Genomic DNA, 18,881 nt, shown 5'->3' on the forward strand with positions numbered 1-18,881 from the left:
GATACAGCAAAATACTGAGAGATGTACTAATATATGGAAAAAACTTGCGAAAATTGCCATCGAAAAGGGGAATTTTATTTGAAATGTCGACTTAAGGCTCCGTTTCTACTCCAATGTATTCATTTACCCATGAGATCTGTTGGGGAAAAATATCGAACGAGTTGAACACGAGGGTAATACATTTCGGAGAAATGAGTGAAATCTCCAATTCACCAAAGGGGTACCCCTTTCAGAAATCTTTGATTTCTCTAATATTGATTCGCGCAAAGTTTTGATAGCGAATACTAAAGAATATGCGAGGGTCATGGGCACAAAAGTTGTAGCCCTATGTCTTAGGGTTCTATGTATAAAATTTCGTCCAAATCCGAGGTTTGTATAGGGTGATACAGTCAAAATACTGAGAGATGTACTAATATAAGGAAAAAACTTGCGAAAATTGCCATCGAAAAGGGGAATTTTATTTGAAATGTCGACTTAAGGCTCCGTTTCTACTCCAATATATTCATTTACCCATGAGATCTGTTGGGGAAAAATATCGAACGAGTTGAACACGAGGGTAATACATTTCGGAGAAATTAGTGAAATCTCCAATTCACCAAAGGGGTACCCCTTTCAGAAATCTTCGATTTCTCTAATATGGATTCGAGCAATGTTTTGATAGTGAATACTAAAGATTATGCTAGGGTCATGGGCACAAAAGTTGTAGCCCTATGTCTTAGGGTTCTATGTATAAAATTTCGTGCAAATCCGAGGTTTGTATAGGGTGATACAGCAAAATACTGAGAGATGTACTAATATATGGAAAAAACTTGCGAAAATTGCCATCGAAAAGGGGAATTTTATTTGAAATGTCGACTTAAGGCTCCGTTTCTACTCCAATGTATTCATTTACCCATGAGATCTGTTGGGGAAAAATATCGAACGAGTTGAACACGAGGGTAATACATTTCGGAGAAATGAGTGAAATCTCCAATTCCCCAAAGGGGTACCCCTTTCAGAAATCTTCGATTTCTCTAATATTGATTCGGGCAATGTTTTGATAGTGAATACTAAAGAATATGCGAGGGTCATGGGCACAAAAGTTGTACCCCTATGTCTTAGGGTTCTATTTATAAAATTTCGTGCAAATCCGAGGTTTGTATAGGGTGATACAGTCAAAATACTGAGAGATGTACTAATATAAGGAAAAAACTTGCGAAAATTGCCATCGAAAAGGGGAATTTTTTTTGAAATGCCGACTTAAGGCTCCTTTTCTACTCCAATATATTCATTTACCGATGAGATCTGTTGGGGAAAAATATCGAACGAGTTGAACACGAGGGTAATACATTTCGGAGAAATGAGTGAAATCTCCAATTCACCAAAGGGGTACCCCTATCAGAAATCTTCGATTTCTCTAATATGGATTCGAGCAATGTTTTGATAGCGAATACTAAAGAATATGCGAGGGTCATGGGCACAAAAGTTGTAGCCCTATGTCTTAGGGTTCTATGTATAAAATTTCGAGCAAATCCAAGGTTTGTATAGGGTGATACAGTCAAAATACTGAGAGATGTACTAATATAAGGAAAAATCTTGCGAAAATTGCCATCGAAAAGGGGAATTTTTTTTGAAATGCCGACTTAAGGCTCCGTTTCTACTCCAATATATTCATTTACCCATGAGATCTGTTGGGGAAAAATATCGAACGAGTTGAACACGAGGGTAATACATTTCGGAGAAATGAGTGAAATCTCCAATTCACCAAAGGGGTACCCCTATCAGAAATCTTCGATTTCTCTAATATGGATTCGAGCAATGTTTTGATAGCGAATACTAAAGAATATGCGAGGGTCATGGGCACAAAAGTTGTAGCCCTATGTCTTAGGGTTCTATGTATAAAATTTCGAGCAAATCCTAGGTTTGTATAGGGTGATACAGTCAAAATACTGAGAGATGTACTAATATAAGGGAAAAACTTGCGAAAATTGCCATCGAAAAGGGGAATTTTTTTTGAAATGCCGACTTAAGGCTCCGTTTCTACTCCAATATATTCATTTACCGATGAGATCTGTTGGGGAAAAATATCGAACGAGTTGAACACGAGGGTAATACATTTCGGAGAAATGTGTGAAATCTCCAATTCACCAAAGGGGTACCCCTTTCAGAAATCTTCGATTTCTGTAATATGGATTCGAGCAATGTTTTGATAGCGAATACTAAAGAATATGCGAGGGTCATGGGCACAAAAGTTGTAGCCCTATGTCTTAGGGTACTATGTATAAAATTTCGTGCAAATCCGAGGTTTGTATAGGGTGATACAGAAAAATACTGAGAGATGTACTAATATATGGAAAAAACTTGCAAAAATTGCCATCGAAAAGGGGAATTTTTTTTGAAATGTCGACTTAAGTCTCCGTTTCTACTCCAATATATTCATTTACCCATGAGATCTATTGGGGAAAAATATCGAACGAGTTGAACACGAGGGTAATACATTTCGGAGAAATTAGTGAAATCTCCAATTCACCAAAGGGGTACCCCTTTCAGAAATCTTTGATTTCTCTAATATTGATTCGAGCAAAGTTTTGATAGCGAATACTAAAGAATATGCGAGGGTCATGGGCACAAAAGTTGTAGCCCTATGTCTTAGGGTTCTATGTATAAAATTTCGTCCAAATCCGAGGTTTGTATAGGGTGATACAGTCAAAATACTGAGAGATGTACTAATATAAGGGAAAAACTTGCGAAAATTGCCATCGAAAAGGGGAATTTTATTTGAAATGTCGACTTAAGGCTCCGTTTCTACTCCAATATATTCATTTACCCATGAGATCTGTTGGGGAAAAATATCGAACGAGTTGAACACGAGGGTAATACATTTCGGAGAAATTAGTGAAATCTCCAATTCACCAAAGGGGTACCCCTTTCAGAAATCTTCGATTTCTCTAATATGGATTCGAGCAATGTTTTGATAGTGAATACTAAAGATTATGCTAGGGTCATGGGCACAAAAGTTGTAGCCCTATGTCTTAGGGTTCTATGTATAAAATTTCGTGCAAATCCGAGGTTTGTATAGGGTGATACAGCAAAATACTGAGAGATGTACTAATATATGGAAAAAACTTGCGAAAATTGCCATCGAAAAGGGGAATTTTATTTGAAATGTCGACTTAAGGCTCCGTTTCTACTCCAATGTATTCATTTACCCATGAGATCTGTTGGGGAAAAATATCGAACGAGTTGAACACGAGGGTAATACATTTCGGAGAAATGAGTGAAATCTCCAATTCCCCAAAGGGGTACCCCTTTCAGAAATCTTCGATTTCTCTAATATTGATTCGGGCAATGTTTTGATAGTGAATACTAAAGAATATGCGAGGGTCATGGGCACAAAAGTTGTACCCCTATGTCTTAGGGTTCTATTTATAAAATTTCGTGCAAATCCGAGGTTTGTATAGGGTGATACAGTCAAAATACTGAGAGATGTACTAATATAAGGAAAAAACTTGCGAAAATTGCCATCGAAAAGGGGAATTTTTTTTGAAATGCCGACTTAAGGCTCCGTTTCTACTCCAATATATTCATTTACCGATGAGATCTGTTGGGGAAAAATATCGAACGAGTTGAACACGAGGGTAATACATTTCGGAGAAATGAGGGAAATCTCCAATTCACCAAAGGGGTACCCCTATCAGAAATCTTCGATTTCTCTATTATGGATTCGAGCAATGTTTTGATAGCGAATACTAAAGAATATGCGAGGGTCATGGGCACAAAAGTTGTAGCCCTATGTCTTAGGGTTCTATGTATAAAATTTCGAGCAAATCCTAGGTTTGTATAGGGTGATACAGTCAAAATACTGAGAGATGTACTAATATAAGGGAAAAACTTGCGAAAATTGCCATCGAAAAGGGGAATTTTTTTTGAAATGCCGACTTAAGGCTCCGTTTCTACTCCAATATATTCATTTACCGATGAGATCTGTTGGGGAAAAATATCGAACGAGTTGAACACGAGGGTAATACATTTCGGAGAAATGAGTGAAATCTCCAATTCACCAAAGGGGTACCCCTTTCAGAAATCTTCGATTTCTCTAATATTGATTCGGGCAATGTTTTGATAGTGAATACTAAAGAATATGCGAGGGTCATGGGCACAAAAGTTGTAGCCCTATGTCTTAGGGTTCTATTTATAAAATTTCGTGCAAATCTGAGGTTTGTATAGGGTGATACAGTCAAAATACTGAGAGATGTACTAATATAAGGAAACAACTTGCGAAAATTGCCATCGAAAAGGGGAATTTTTTTTGAAATGCCGACTTAAGGCTCCGTTTCTACTCCAATATATTCATTTACCGATGAGATCTGTTGGGGAAAAATATCGAACGAGTTGAACACGAGGGTAATACATTTCGGAGAAATTAGAGAAATCTCCAATTCACCAAAGGGGTACCCCTTTCAGAAATCTTCGATTTCTGTAATATGGATTCGAGCAATGTTTGGATAGCGAATACTAAAGAATATGCAAGGATCATGGGCATAAAAGTTGTAGCCCTATGTCTTAGGGTTCTATGTATAAAATTTCGTGCAAATCCAAGGTTTGTATAGGGTGATACAGTCAAAATACTGAGAGATGTACTAATATAAGGAAAAATCTTGCGAAAATTGCCATCGAAAAGGGGAATTTTTTTTGAAATGCCGACTTAAGGCTCCGTTTCTACTCCAATATATTCATTTACCCATGAGATCTGTTGGGGAAAAATATCGAACGAGTTGAACACGAGGGTAATACATTTCGGAGAAATGAGTGAAATCTCCAATTCACCAAAGGGGTACCCCTATCAGAAATCTTCGATTTCTCTAATATGGATTCGAGCAATGTTTTGATAGCGAATACTAAAGAATATGCGAGGGTCATGGGCACAAAAGTTGTAGCCCTATGTCTTAGGGTTCTATGTATAAAATTTCGAGCAAATCCTAGGTTTGTATAGGGTGATACAGTCAAAATACTGAGAGATGTACTAATATAAGGGAAAAACTTGCGAAAATTGCCATCGAAAAGGGGAATTTTTTTTGAAATGCCGACTTAAGGCTCCGTTTCTACTCCAATATATTCATTTACCAATGAGATCTGTTGGGGAAAAATATCGAACGAGTTGAACACGAGGGTAATACATTTCGGAGAAATGTGTGAAATCTCCAATTCACCAAAGGGGTACCCCTTTCAGAAATCTTCGATTTCTGTAATATGGATTCGAGCAATGTTTTGATAGCGAATACTAAAGAATATGCGAGGATCATGGGCACAAAAGTTGTAGCCCTATGTCTTAGGGTACTATGTATAAAATTTCGTGCAAATCCGAGGTTTGTATAGGGTGATACAGAAAAATACTGAGAGATGTACTAATATATGGAAAAAACTTGCGAAAATTGCCATCGAAAAGGGGAATTTTTTTTGAAATGTCGACTTAAGGCTCCGTTTCTACTCCAATATATTCATTTACCCATGAGATCTATTGGGGAAAAATATCGAACGAGTTGAACACGAGGGTAATACATTTCGGAGAAATTAGTGAAATCTCCAATTCACCAAAGGGGTACCCCTTTCAGAAATCTTTGATTTCTCTAATATTGATTCGAGCAAAGTTTTGATAGCGAATACTAAAGAATATGCGAGGGTCATGGGCACAAAAGTTGTAGCCCTATGTCTTAGGGTTCTATGTATAAAATTTCGTCCAAATCCGAGGTTTGTATAGGGTGATACAGTCAAAATACTGAGAGATGTACTAATATAAGGGAAAAACTTGCGAAAATTGCCATCGAAAAGGGGAATTTTATTTGAAATGTCGACTTAAGGCTCCGTTTCTACTCCAATATATTCATTTACCCATGAGATCTGTTGGGGAAAAATATCGAACGAGTTGAACACGAGGGTAATACATTTCGGAGAAATTAGTGAAATCTCCAATTCACCAAAGGGGTACCCCTTTCAGAAATCTTCGATTTCTCTAATATGGATTCGAGCAATGTTTTGATAGTGAATACTAAAGATTATGCTAGGGTCATGGGCACAAAAGTTGTAGCCCTATGTCTTAGGGTTCTATGTATAAAATTTCGTGCAAATCCGAGGTTTGTATAGGGTGATACAGCAAAATACTGAGAGATGTACTAATATATGGAAAAAACTTGCGAAAATTGCCATCGAAAAGGGGAATTTTATTTGAAATGTCGACTTAAGGCTCCGTTTCTACTCCAATGTATTCATTTACCCATGAGATCTGTTGGGGAAAAATATCGAACGAGTTGAACACGAGGGTAATACATTTCGGAGAAATGAGTGAAATCTCCAATTCCCCAAAGGGGTACCCCTTTCAGAAATCTTCGATTTCTCTAATATTGATTCGGGCAATGTTTTGATAGTGAATACTAAAGAATATGCGAGGGTCATGGGCACAAAAGTTGTACCCCTATGTCTTAGGGTTCTATTTATAAAATTTCGTGCAAATCCGAGGTTTGTATAGGGTGATACAGTCAAAATACTGAGAGATGTACTAATATAAGGAAAAAACTTGCGAAAATTGCCATCGAAAAGGGGAATTTTTTTTGAAATGCCGACTTAAGGCTCCGTTTCTACTCCAATATATTCATTTACCGATGAGATCTGTTGGGGAAAAATATCGAACGAGTTGAACACGAGGGTAATACATTTCGGAGAAATGAGGGAAATCTCCAATTCACCAAAGGGGTACCCCTATCAGAAATCTTCGATTTCTCTATTATGGATTCGAGCAATGTTTTGATAGCGAATACTAAAGAATATGCGAGGGTCATGGGCACAAAAGTTGTAGCCCTATGTCTTAGGGTTCTATGTATAAAATTTCGAGCAAATCCTAGGTTTGTATAGGGTGATACAGTCAAAATACTGAGAGATGTACTAATATAAGGGAAAAACTTGCGAAAATTGCCATCGAAAAGGGGAATTTTTTTTGAAATGCCGACTTAAGGCTCCGTTTCTACTCCAATATATTCATTTACCGATGAGATCTGTTGGGGAAAAATATCGAACGAGTTGAACACGAGGGTAATACATTTCGGAGAAATGAGTGAAATCTCCAATTCACCAAAGGGGTACCCCTTTCAGAAATCTTCGATTTCTCTAATATTGATTCGGGCAATGTTTTGATAGTGAATACTAAAGAATATGCGAGGGTCATGGGCACAAAAGTTGTAGCCCTATGTCTTAGGGTTCTATTTATAAAATTTCGTGCAAATCTGAGGTTTGTATAGGGTGATACAGTCAAAATACTGAGAGATGTACTAATATAAGGAAACAACTTGCGAAAATTGCCATCGAAAAGGGGAATTTTTTTTGAAATGCCGACTTAAGGCTCCGTTTCTACTCCAATATATTCATTTACCGATGAGATCTGTTGGGGAAAAATATCGAACGAGTTGAACACGAGGGTAATACATTTCGGAGAAATTAGTGAAATCTCCAATTCACCAAAGGGGTACCCCTTTCAGAAATCTTCGATTTCTGTAATATGGATTCGAGCAATGTTTGGATAGCGAATACTAAAGAATATGCAAGGATCATGGGCATAAAAGTTGTAGCCCTATGTCTTAGGGTTCTATGTATAAAATTTCGTGCAAATCCAAGGTTTGTATAGGGTGATACAGTCAAAATACTGAGAGATGTACTAATATAAGGAAAAATCTTGCGAAAATTGCCATCGAAAAGGGGAATTTTTTTTGAAATGCCGACTTAAGGCTCCGTTTCTACTCCAATATATTCATTTACCCATGAGATCTGTTGGGGAAAAATATCGAACGAGTTGAACACGAGGGTAATACATTTCGGAGAAATGAGTGAAATCTCCAATTCACCAAAGGGGTACCCCTATCAGAAATCTTCGATTTCTCTAATATGGATTCGAGCAATGTTTTGATAGCGAATACTAAAGAATATGCGAGGGTCATGGGCACAAAAGTTGTAGCCCTATGTCTTAGGGTTCTATGTATAAAATTTCGAGCAAATCCTAGGTTTGTATAGGGTGATACAGTCAAAATACTGAGAGATGTACTAATATAAGGGAAAAACTTGCGAAAATTGCCATCGAAAAGGGGAATTTTTTTTGAAATGCCGACTTAAGGCTCCGTTTCTACTCCAATATATTCATTTACCAATGAGATCTGTTGGGGAAAAATATCGAACGAGTTGAACACGAGGGTAATACATTTCGGAGAAATGTGTGAAATCTCCAATTCACCAAAGGGGTACCCCTTTCAGAAATCTTCGATTTCTGTAATATGGATTCGAGCAATGTTTTGATAGCGAATACTAAAGAATATGCGAGGGTCATGGGCACAAAAGTTGTAGCCCTATGTCTTAGGGTACTATGTATAAAATTTCGTGCAAATCCGAGGTTTGTATAGGGTGATACAGAAAAATACTGAGAGATGTACTAATATATGGAAAAAACTTGCGAAAATTGCCATCGAAAAGGGGAATTTTTTTTGAAATGTCGACTTAAGGCTCCGTTTCTACTCCAATATATTCATTTACCCATGAGATCTATTGGGGAAAAATATCGAACGAGTTGAACACGAGGGTAATACATTTCGGAGAAATTAGTGAAATCTCCAATTCACCAAAGGGGTACCCCTTTCAGAAATCTTTGATTTCTCTAATATTGATTCGAGCAAAGTTTTGATAGCGAATACTAAAGAATATGCGAGGGTCATGGGCACAAAAGTTGTAGCCCTATGTCTTAGGGTTCTATGTATAAAATTTTGTCCAAATCCGAGGTTTGTATAGGGTGATACAGTCAAAATACTGAGAGATGTACTAATATAAGGAAAAAACTTGCGAAAATTGCCATCGAAAAGGGGAATTTTATTTGAAATGTCGACTTAAGGCTCCGTTTCTACTCCAATATATTCATTTACCCATGAGATCTGTTGGGGAAAAATATCGAACGAGTTGAACACGAGGGTAATACATTTCGGAGAAATTAGTGAAATCTCCAATTCACCAAAGGGGTACCCCTTTCAGAAATCTTCGATTTCTCTAATATGGATTCGAGCAATGTTTTGATAGTGAATACTAAAGATTATGCTAGGGTCATGGGCACAAAAGTTGTAGCCCTATGTCTTAGGGTTCTATGTATAAAAGTTCGTGCAAATCCGAGGTTTGTATAGGGTGATACAGCAAAATACTGAGAGACGTACTAATATATGGAAAAAACTTGCGAAAATTGCCATCGAAAAGGGGAATTTTATTTGAAATGTCGACTTAAGGCTCCGTTTCTACTCCAATGTATTCAATTACCCATGAGATCTGTTGGGGAAAAATATCGAACGAGTTGAACACGAGGGTAATACATTTCGGAGAAATGAGTGAAATCTCCAATTCCCCAAAGGGGTACCCCTTTCAGAAATCTTCGATTTCTCTAATATTGATTCGGGCAATGTTTTGATAGTGAATACTAAATAATATGCGAGGGTCATGGGCACAAAAGTTGTACGCCTATGTCTTAGGGTTCTATTTATAAAATTTCGTCCAAATCCGAGGTTTGTATAGGGTGATACAAGCAAAATACTGAGAGATGTACTAATATAAGGAAAAAACTTGCGAAAATTGCCATCGAAAAGGGGAATTTTTTTTGAAATGCCGACTTAAGGCTCCGTTTCTACTCCAATATATTCATTTACCCATGAGATCTGTTGGGGAAAAATATCCAACGAGGTGAACACGAGGGTAATACATTTCGGAGAAATTAGTGAAATCTCCAATTCACCAAAGGGGTACCCCTTTCAGAAATCTTCGATTTCTGTAATATGGATTCGAGCAATGTTTTGATAGCGAATACTAAAGAATATGCGAGGGTCATGGGCATAAAAGTTGTAGCCCTATGTCTTAGGGTTCTATGTATAAAATTTCGTGCAAATCCAAGGTTTGTATAGGGTGATACAGTCAAAATACTGAGAGATGTACTAATATAAGGGAAAAACTTGCGAAAATTGCCATCGAAAAGGGGAATTTTTTTTGAAATGCCGACTTAAGGCTCCGTTTCTACTCCAATATATTCATTTACCGATGAGATCTGTTGGGGAAAAATATCGAACGAGTTGAACACGAGGGTAATACATTTCGGAGAAATGAGTGAAATCTCCAATTCACCAAAGGGGTACCCCTTTCAGAAATCTTCGATTTCTCTAATATTGATTCGGGCAATGTTTTGATAGTGAATACTAAAGAATATGCGAGGGTCATGGGCACAAAAGTTGTAGCCTTATGTCTTAGGGTTCTATTTATAAAATTTCGTGCAAATCTGAGGTTTGTATAGGGTGATACAGTCAAAATACTGAGAGATGTACTAATATAAGGAAAAAACTTGCGAAAATTGCCATCGAAAAGGGGAATTTTTTTTGAAATGCCGACTTAAGGCTCCGTTTCTACTCCAATATATTCATTTACCGATGAGATCTGTTGGGGAAAAATATCGAACGAGTTGAACACGAGGGTAATACATTTCGGAGAAATGAGGGAAATCTCCAATTCACCAAAGGGGTACCCCTATCAGAAATCTTCGATTTCTCTAATATGGATTCGAGCAATGTTTTGATAGCGAATACTAAAGAATATGCGAGGGTCATGGGCACAAAAGTTGTAGCCCTATGTCTTAGGGTTCTATGTATAAAATTTCGAGCAAATCGTACGTTTGTATAGGGTGATACAGTCAAAATACTGAGAGACGTACTAATATAAGGGAAAAACTTGCGAAAATTGCCATCGAAAAGGGGAATTTTTTTTGAAATGCCGACTTAAGGCTCCGTTTCTACTCCAATATATTCATTTACCGATGAGATCTGTTGGGGAAAAATATCGAACGAGTTGAACACGAGGGTAATACATTTCGGAGAAATGAGTGAAATCTCCAATTCACCAAAGGGGTACCCCTTTCAGAAATCTTCGATTTCTCTAATATGGATTCGAGCAATGTTTTGATAGCGAATACTAAAGAATATGCGAGGATCATGGGCATAAAAGTTGTAGCCCTATGTCTTAGGGTTCTATGTATAAAATTTCGTGCAAATCCAAGGTTTGTATAGGGTGATACAGTCAAAATACTGAGAGATGTACTAATATAAGGAAAAATCTTGCGAAAATTGCCATCGAAAAGGGGAATTTTTTTTGAAATGCCGACTTAAGGCTCCGTTTCTACTCCAATATATTCATTTACCCATGAGATCTGTTGGGGAAAAATATCGAACGAGTTGAACACGAGGGTAATACATTTCGGAGAAATTAGTGAAATCTCCAATTCACCAAAGGGGTACCCCTATCAGAAATCTTCGATTTCTCTAATATGGATTCGAGCAATGTTTTGATAGCGAATACTAAAGAATATGCGAGGGTCATGGGCACAAAAGTTGTAGCCCTATGTCTTAGGGTTCTATGTATAAAATTTCGAGCAAATCCTAGGTTTGTATAGGGTGATACAGTCAAAATACTGAGAGATGTACTAATATAAGGGAAAAACTTGCGAAAATTGCCATCGAAAAGGGGAATTTTTTTTGAAATGCCGACTTAAGGCTCCGTTTCTACTCCAATATATTCATTTACCAATGAGATCTGTTGGGGAAAAATATCGAACGAGTTGAACACGAGGGTAATACATTTCGGAGAAATGTGTGAAATCTCCAATTCACCAAAGGGGTACCCCTTTCAGAAATCTTCGATTTCTGTAATATGGATTCGAGCAATGTTTTGATAGCGAATACTAAAGAATATGCGAGGGTCATGGGCACAAAAGTTGTAGCCCTATGTCTTAGGGTACTATGTATAAAATTTCGTGCAAATCCGAGGTTTGTATAGGGTGATACAGAAAAATACTGAGAGATGTACTAATATATGGAAAAAACTTGCGAAAATTGCCATCGAAAAGGGGAATTTTTTTTGAAATGTCGACTTAAGGCTCCGTTTCTACTCCAATATATTCATTTACCCATGAGATCTATTGGGGAAAAATATCGAACGAGTTGAACACGAGGGTAATACATTTCGGAGAAATTAGTGAAATCTCCAATTCACCAAAGGGGTACCCCTTTCAGAAATCTTTGATTTCTCTAATATTGATTCGAGCAAAGTTTTGATAGCGAATACTAAAGAATATGCGAGGGTCATGGGCACAAAAGTTGTAGCCCTATGTCTTAGGGTTCTATGTATAAAATTTTGTCCAAATCCGAGGTTTGTATAGGGTGATACAGTCAAAATACTGAGAGATGTACTAATATAAGGAAAAAACTTGCGAAAATTGCCATCGAAAAGGGGAATTTTATTTGAAATGTCGACTTAAGGCTCCGTTTCTACTCCAATATATTCATTTACCCATGAGATCTGTTGGGGAAAAATATCGAACGAGTTGAACACGAGGGTAATACATTTCGGAGAAATTAGTGAAATCTCCAATTCACCAAAGGGGTACCCCTTTCAGAAATCTTTGATTTCTCTAATATGGATTCGAGCAATGTTTTGATAGTGAATACTAAAGATTATGCTAGGGTCATGGGCACAAAAGTTGTAGCCCTATGTCTTAGGGTTCTATGTATAAAAGTTCGTGCAAATCCGAGGTTTGTATAGGGTGATACAGCAAAATACTGAGAGATGTAATAATATATGGAAAAAACTTGCGAAAATTGCCATCGAAAAGGGGAATTTTATTTGAAATTTCGACTTAAGGCTCCGTTTCTACTCCAATGTATTCATTTACCCATGAGATCTGTTGGGGAAAAATATCGAACGAGTTGAACACGAGGGTAATACATTTCGGAGAAATGAGTGAAATCTCCAATTCCCCAAAGGGGTACCCCTTTCAGAAATCTTCGATTTCTCTAATATTGATTCGGGCAATGTTTTGATAGTGAATACTAAAGAATATGCGAGGGTCATGGGCACAAAAGTTGTACGCCTATGTCTTAGGGTTCTATTTATAAAATTTCGTCCAAATCCGAGGTTTGTATAGGGTGATACAAGCAAAATACTGAGAGATGTACTAATATAAGGAAAAAACTTGCGAAAATTGCCATCGAAAAGGGGAATTTTTTTTGAAATGCCGACTTAAGGCTCCGTTTCTACTCCAATATATTCATTTACCCATGAGATCTGTTGGGGAAAAATATCCAACGAGGTGAACACGAGGGTAATACATTTCGGAGAAATAAGTGAAATCTCCAATTCACCAAAGGGGTACCCCTTTCAGAAATCTTCGATTTTTGTAATATGGATTCGAGCAATGTTTTGATAGCGAATACTAAAGAATATGCGAGGGTCATGGGCATAAAAGTTGTAGCCCTATGTCTTAGGGTTCTATGTATAAAATTTCGTGCAAATCCAAGGTTTGTATAGGGTGATACAGTCAAAATACTGAGAGATGTACTAATATAAGGGAAAAACTTGCGAAAATTGCCATCGAAAAGGGGAATTTTTTTTGAAATGCCGACTTAAGGCTCCGTTTCTACTCCAATATATTCATTTACCGATGAGATCTGTTGGGGAAAAATATCGAACGAGTTGAACACGAGGGTAATACATTTCGGAGAAATGAGTGAAATCTCCAATTCACCAAAGGGGTACCCCTTTCAGAAATCTTCGATTTCTCTAATATTGATTCGGGCAATGTTTTGATAGTGAATACTAAAGAATATGCGAGGGTCATGGGCACAAAAGTTGTAGCCCTATGTCTTAGGGTTCTATTTATAAAATTTCGTGCAAATCTGAGGTTTGTATAGGGTGATACAATCAAAATACTGAGAGATGTACTAATATAAGGAAAAAACTTGCGAAAATTGCCATCGAAAAGGGGAATTTTTTTTTAAATGCCGACTTAAGGCTCCGTTTCTACTCCAATATATTCATTTACCGATGAGATCTGTTGGGGAAAAATATCGAACGAGTTGAACACGAGGGTAATACATTTCGGAGAAATTAGTGAAATCTCCAATTCACCAAAGGGGTACCCCTTTCAGAAATCTTCGATTTCTGTAATATGGATTCGAGCAATGTTTTGATAGCGAATACTAAAGAATATGCGAGGGTCATGGGCATAAAAGTGGTAGCCCTATGTCTTAGGGTTCTATGTATAAAATTTCGTGCAAATCCAAGGTTTGTATAGGGTGATACAGTCAAAATACTGAGAGATGTACTAATATAAGGAAAAAACTTGCGAAAATTGCCATCGAAAAGGGGAATTTTTTTGAAATGCCGACTTAAGGCTCCGTTTCTACTCCAATATATTCATTTACCGATGAGATCTGTTGGGGAAAAATATCGAACGAGTTGAACACGAGGGTAATACATTTCGGAGAAATGAGTGAAATCTCCAATTCACCAAAGGGGTACCCCTATCAGAAATCTTCGATTTCTCTAATATGGATTCGAGCAATGTTTTGATAGCGAATACTAAAGAATATGCGAGGGTCATGGGCACAAAAGTTGTAGCCCTATGTCTTAGGGTTCTATGTATAAAATTTCGAGCAAATCCTAGGTTTGTATAGGGTGATACAGTCAAAATACTGAGAGATGTACTAATATAAGGGAAAAACTTGCGAAAATTGCCATCGAAAAGGGGAATTTTTTTTGAAATGCCGACTTAAGGCTCCGTTTCTACTCCAATATATTCATTTACCGATGAGATCTGTTGGGGAAAAATATCGAACGAGTTGAACACGAGGGTAATACATTTCGGAGAAATGTGTGAAATCTCCAATTCACCAAAGGGGTACCCCTTTCAGAAATCTTCGATTTCTGTAATATGGATTCGAGCAATGTTTTGATAGCGAATACTAAAGAATATGCGAGGGTCATGGGCACAAAAGTTGTAGCCCTATGTCTTAGGGTACTATGTATAAAATTTCGTGCAAATCCGTGGTTTGTATAGGGTCATACAGAAAAATACTGAGAGATGTACTAATATATGGAAAAAACTTGCGAAAATTGCCATCGAAAAGGGGAATTTTTTTTGAAATGTCGACTTAAGGCTCCGTTTCTACTCCAATATATTCATTTACCCATGAGATCTATTGGGGAAAAATATCGAACGAGTTGAACACGAGGGTAATACATTTCGGAGAAATTAGTGAAATCTCCAATTCACCAAAGGGGTACCCCTTTCAGAAATCTTTGATTTCTCTAATATTGATTCGAGCAAAGTTTTGATAGCGAATACTAAAGAATATGCGAGGGTCATGGGCACCAAAGTTGTAGCCCTATGTCTTAGGTTTCTATGTATAATATTTCGTCCAAATCCGAGGTTTGTATAGGGTGATACAGTCAAAATACTGAGAGATGTACTAATATAAGGAAAAAACTTGCGAAAATTGCCATCGAAAAGGGGAATTTTATTTGAAATGTCGACTTAAGGCTCCGTTTCTACTCCAATATATTCATTTACCCATGAGATCTGTTGGGGAAAAATATCGAACGAGTTGAACACGAGGGTAATACATTTCGGAGAAATTAGTGAAATCTCCAATTCACCAAAGGGGTACCCCTTTCAGAAATCTTCGATTTCTGTAATATGGATTCGAGCAAGGTTTTGATAGTGAATACTAAAGATTATGCTAGGGTCATGGGCACAAAAGTTGTAGCCCTATGTCTTAGGGTTCTATGTATAAAATTTCGTGTAAATCCAAGGTTTGTATAGGGTGATACAGTCAAAATACTGAGAGATGTACTAATATAAGGGAAAAACTTGCGAAAATTGCCATCGAAAAGGGGAATTTTTTTTGAAATGCCGACTTAAGGCTCCGTTTCTACTCCAATATATTCATTTACAGATGAGATCTGTTGGGGAAAAATATCGAACGAGTTGAACACGAGGGTAATACATTTCGGAGAAATGAGTGAAATCTCCAATTCACCAAAGGGGTACCCCTTTCAGAAATCTTCGATTTCTCTAATATTGATTCGGGCAATGTTTTGATAGTGAATACTAAAGAATATGCGAGGGTCATGGGCACAAAAGTTGTAGCCCTATGTCTTAGGGTTCTATTTATAAAATTTCGTGCAAATCTGAGGTTTGTATAGGGTGATACAGTCAAAATACTGAGAGATGTACTAATATAAGGAAAAAACTTGCGAAAATTGCCATCGAAAAGGGGAATTTTTTTTGAAATGCCGACTTAAGGCTCCGTTTCTACTCCAATATATTCATTTACCGATGAGATCTGTTGGGGAAAAATATCGAACGAGTTGAACACGAGGGTAATACATTTCGGAGAAATGAGTGAAATCTCCAATTCACCAAAGGGGTACCCCTTTCAGAAATCTTCGATTTCTCTAATATGGATTCGAGAAATGTTTTGATAGCGAATACTAAAGAATATGCGAGGGTCATGGGCACAAAAGTTGTACCCCTATGTCTTAGGGTTCTATTTATAAAATTTCGTGCAAATCCGAGGTTTGTATAGGGTGATACAGTCAAAATACTGAGAGATGTACTAATATAAGGAAAAAACTTGCGAAAATTGCCATCGAAAAGGGGAATTTTTTTTGAAATGCCGACTTAAGGCTCCGTTTCTACTCCAATATATTCATTTACCCATGAGATCTGTTGGGGAAAAATATCGAACGAGTTGAACACGAGGGTAATACATTTCGGAGAAATGAGTGAAATCTCCAATTCACCAAAGGGGTACCCCTATCAGAAATCTTCGATTTCTCTAATATGGATTCGAGCAATGTTTTGATAGCGAATACTAAAGAATATGCGAGGGTCATGGGCACAAAAGTTGTAGCCCTATGTCTTAGGGTTCTATGTATAAAATTTCGAGCAAATCCTAGGTTTGTATAGGGTGATACAGTCAAAATACTGAGAGATGTACTAATATAAGGGAAAAACTTGCGAAAATTGCCATTGAAAAGGGGAATTTTTTTTGAAATGTCGACTTAAGGCTCCGTTTCTACTCCAATATATTCATTTACCGATGAGATCTGTTGGGGAAAAATATCGAACGAGTTGAACACGAGGGTAATACATTTCGGAGAAATGTGTGAAATCTCCAATTCACCAAAGGGGTACCCCTTTCAGAAATCTTCGATTTCTGTAATATGGATTCGAGCAATGTTTTGATAGCGAATACTAAAGAATATGCGAGGGTCATGGGCACAAAAGTTGTAGCCCTATGTCTTAGGGTACTATGTATAAAATTTCGTGCAAATCCGAGGTTTGTATAGGGTCATACAGAAAAATACTGAGAGATGTACTAATATATGGAAAAAACTTACGAAAATTGCCATCGAAAAGGGGAATTTTTTTTGAAATGTCGACTTAAGGCTCCGTTTCTACTCCAATATATTCATTTACCCATGAGATCTATTGGGGAAAAATATCGAACGAGTTGAACACGAGGGTAATACATTTCGGAGAAATTAGTGAAATCTCCAATTCACCAAAGGGGTACCCCTTTCAGAAATCTTTGATTTCTCTAATATTGATTCGAGCAAAGTTTTGATAGCGAATACTAAAGAATATGCGAGGGTCATGGGCACAAAAGTTGTAGCCCTATGTCTGAGGGTTCTATGTATAAAATTTCGTCCAAATCCGAGGTTTGTATAGGGTGATACAGTCAAAATACTGAGAGATGTACTAATATAAGGAAAAAACTTGCGAAAATTGCCATCGAAAAGGGGAATTTTATTTGAAATGTCGACTTAAGGCTCCGTTTCTACTCCAATATATTCATTTACCCATGAGATCTGTTGGGGAAAAATATCGAACGAGTTGAACACGAGGGTAATACATTTCGGAGAAATTAGTGAAATCTCCAATTCACCAAAGGGGTACCCCTTTCAGAAATCTTTGATTTCTCTAATATTGATTCGGGCAATGTTTTGATAGTGAATACTAAAGAATATGCGAGGGTCATGGGCACAAAAGTTGTACCCCTATGTCTTAGGGTTCTATTTATAAAATTTCGTGCAAATCCGAGGTTTGTATAGGGTGATACAGTCAAAATACTGAGAGATGTACTAATATAAGGAAAAAACTTGCGAAAATTGCCATCGAAAAGGGGAATTTTTTTGAAATGCCGACTTAAGGCTCCGTTTCTACTCCAATATATTCATTTACCGATGAGATCTGTTGGGGAAAAATATCGAACGAGTTGAACACGAGGGTAATACATTTCGGAGAAATGAGTGAAATCTCCAATTCACCAAAGGGGTACCCCTATCAGAAATCTTCGATTTCTCTAATATGGATTCGAGCAATATTTTGATAGCGAATACTAAAGAATATGCGAGGGTCATGGGCACAAAAGTTGTAGCCCTATGTCTTAGGGTTCTATGTATAAAATTTCGTCCAAATCCGAGGTTTGTATAGGGTGATACAGTCAAAATACTGAGAGATGTACTAATATAAGGAAAAAACTTGCGAAAATTGCCATCGAAAAGGGGAATTTTATTTGAAATGTCGACTTAAGGCTCCGTTTCTACTCCAATATATTCATTTACCCATGAGATCTGTTGGGGAAAAATATCGAACGAGTTGAACACGAGGGTAATACATTTCGGAGAAATTAGTGAAATCTCCAATTCACCAAAGGGGTACCCCTTTCAGAAATCTTCGATTTCTCTAATATGGATTCGAGCAATGTTTTGATAGTGAATACTAAAGATTATGCTAGGGTCATGGGCACAAAAGTTGTAGCCCTATGTCTTAGGGTTCTATGTATAAAATTTCGTGCAAATCCGAGGTTTGTATAGGGTGATACAGCAAAATACTGAGAGATGTACTAATATATGGAAAAAACTTGCGAAAATTGCCATCGAAAAGGGGAATTTTATTTGAAATGTCGACTTAAGGCTCCGTTTCTACTCCAATGTATTCATTTACC

The sequence above is a fragment of the Humulus lupulus genome, chromosome 5 (genome assembly GCF_963169125.1).
Source record: "Humulus lupulus chromosome 5, drHumLupu1.1, whole genome shotgun sequence".
Lineage (NCBI taxonomy): Eukaryota > Viridiplantae > Streptophyta > Magnoliopsida > Rosales > Cannabaceae > Humulus > Humulus lupulus.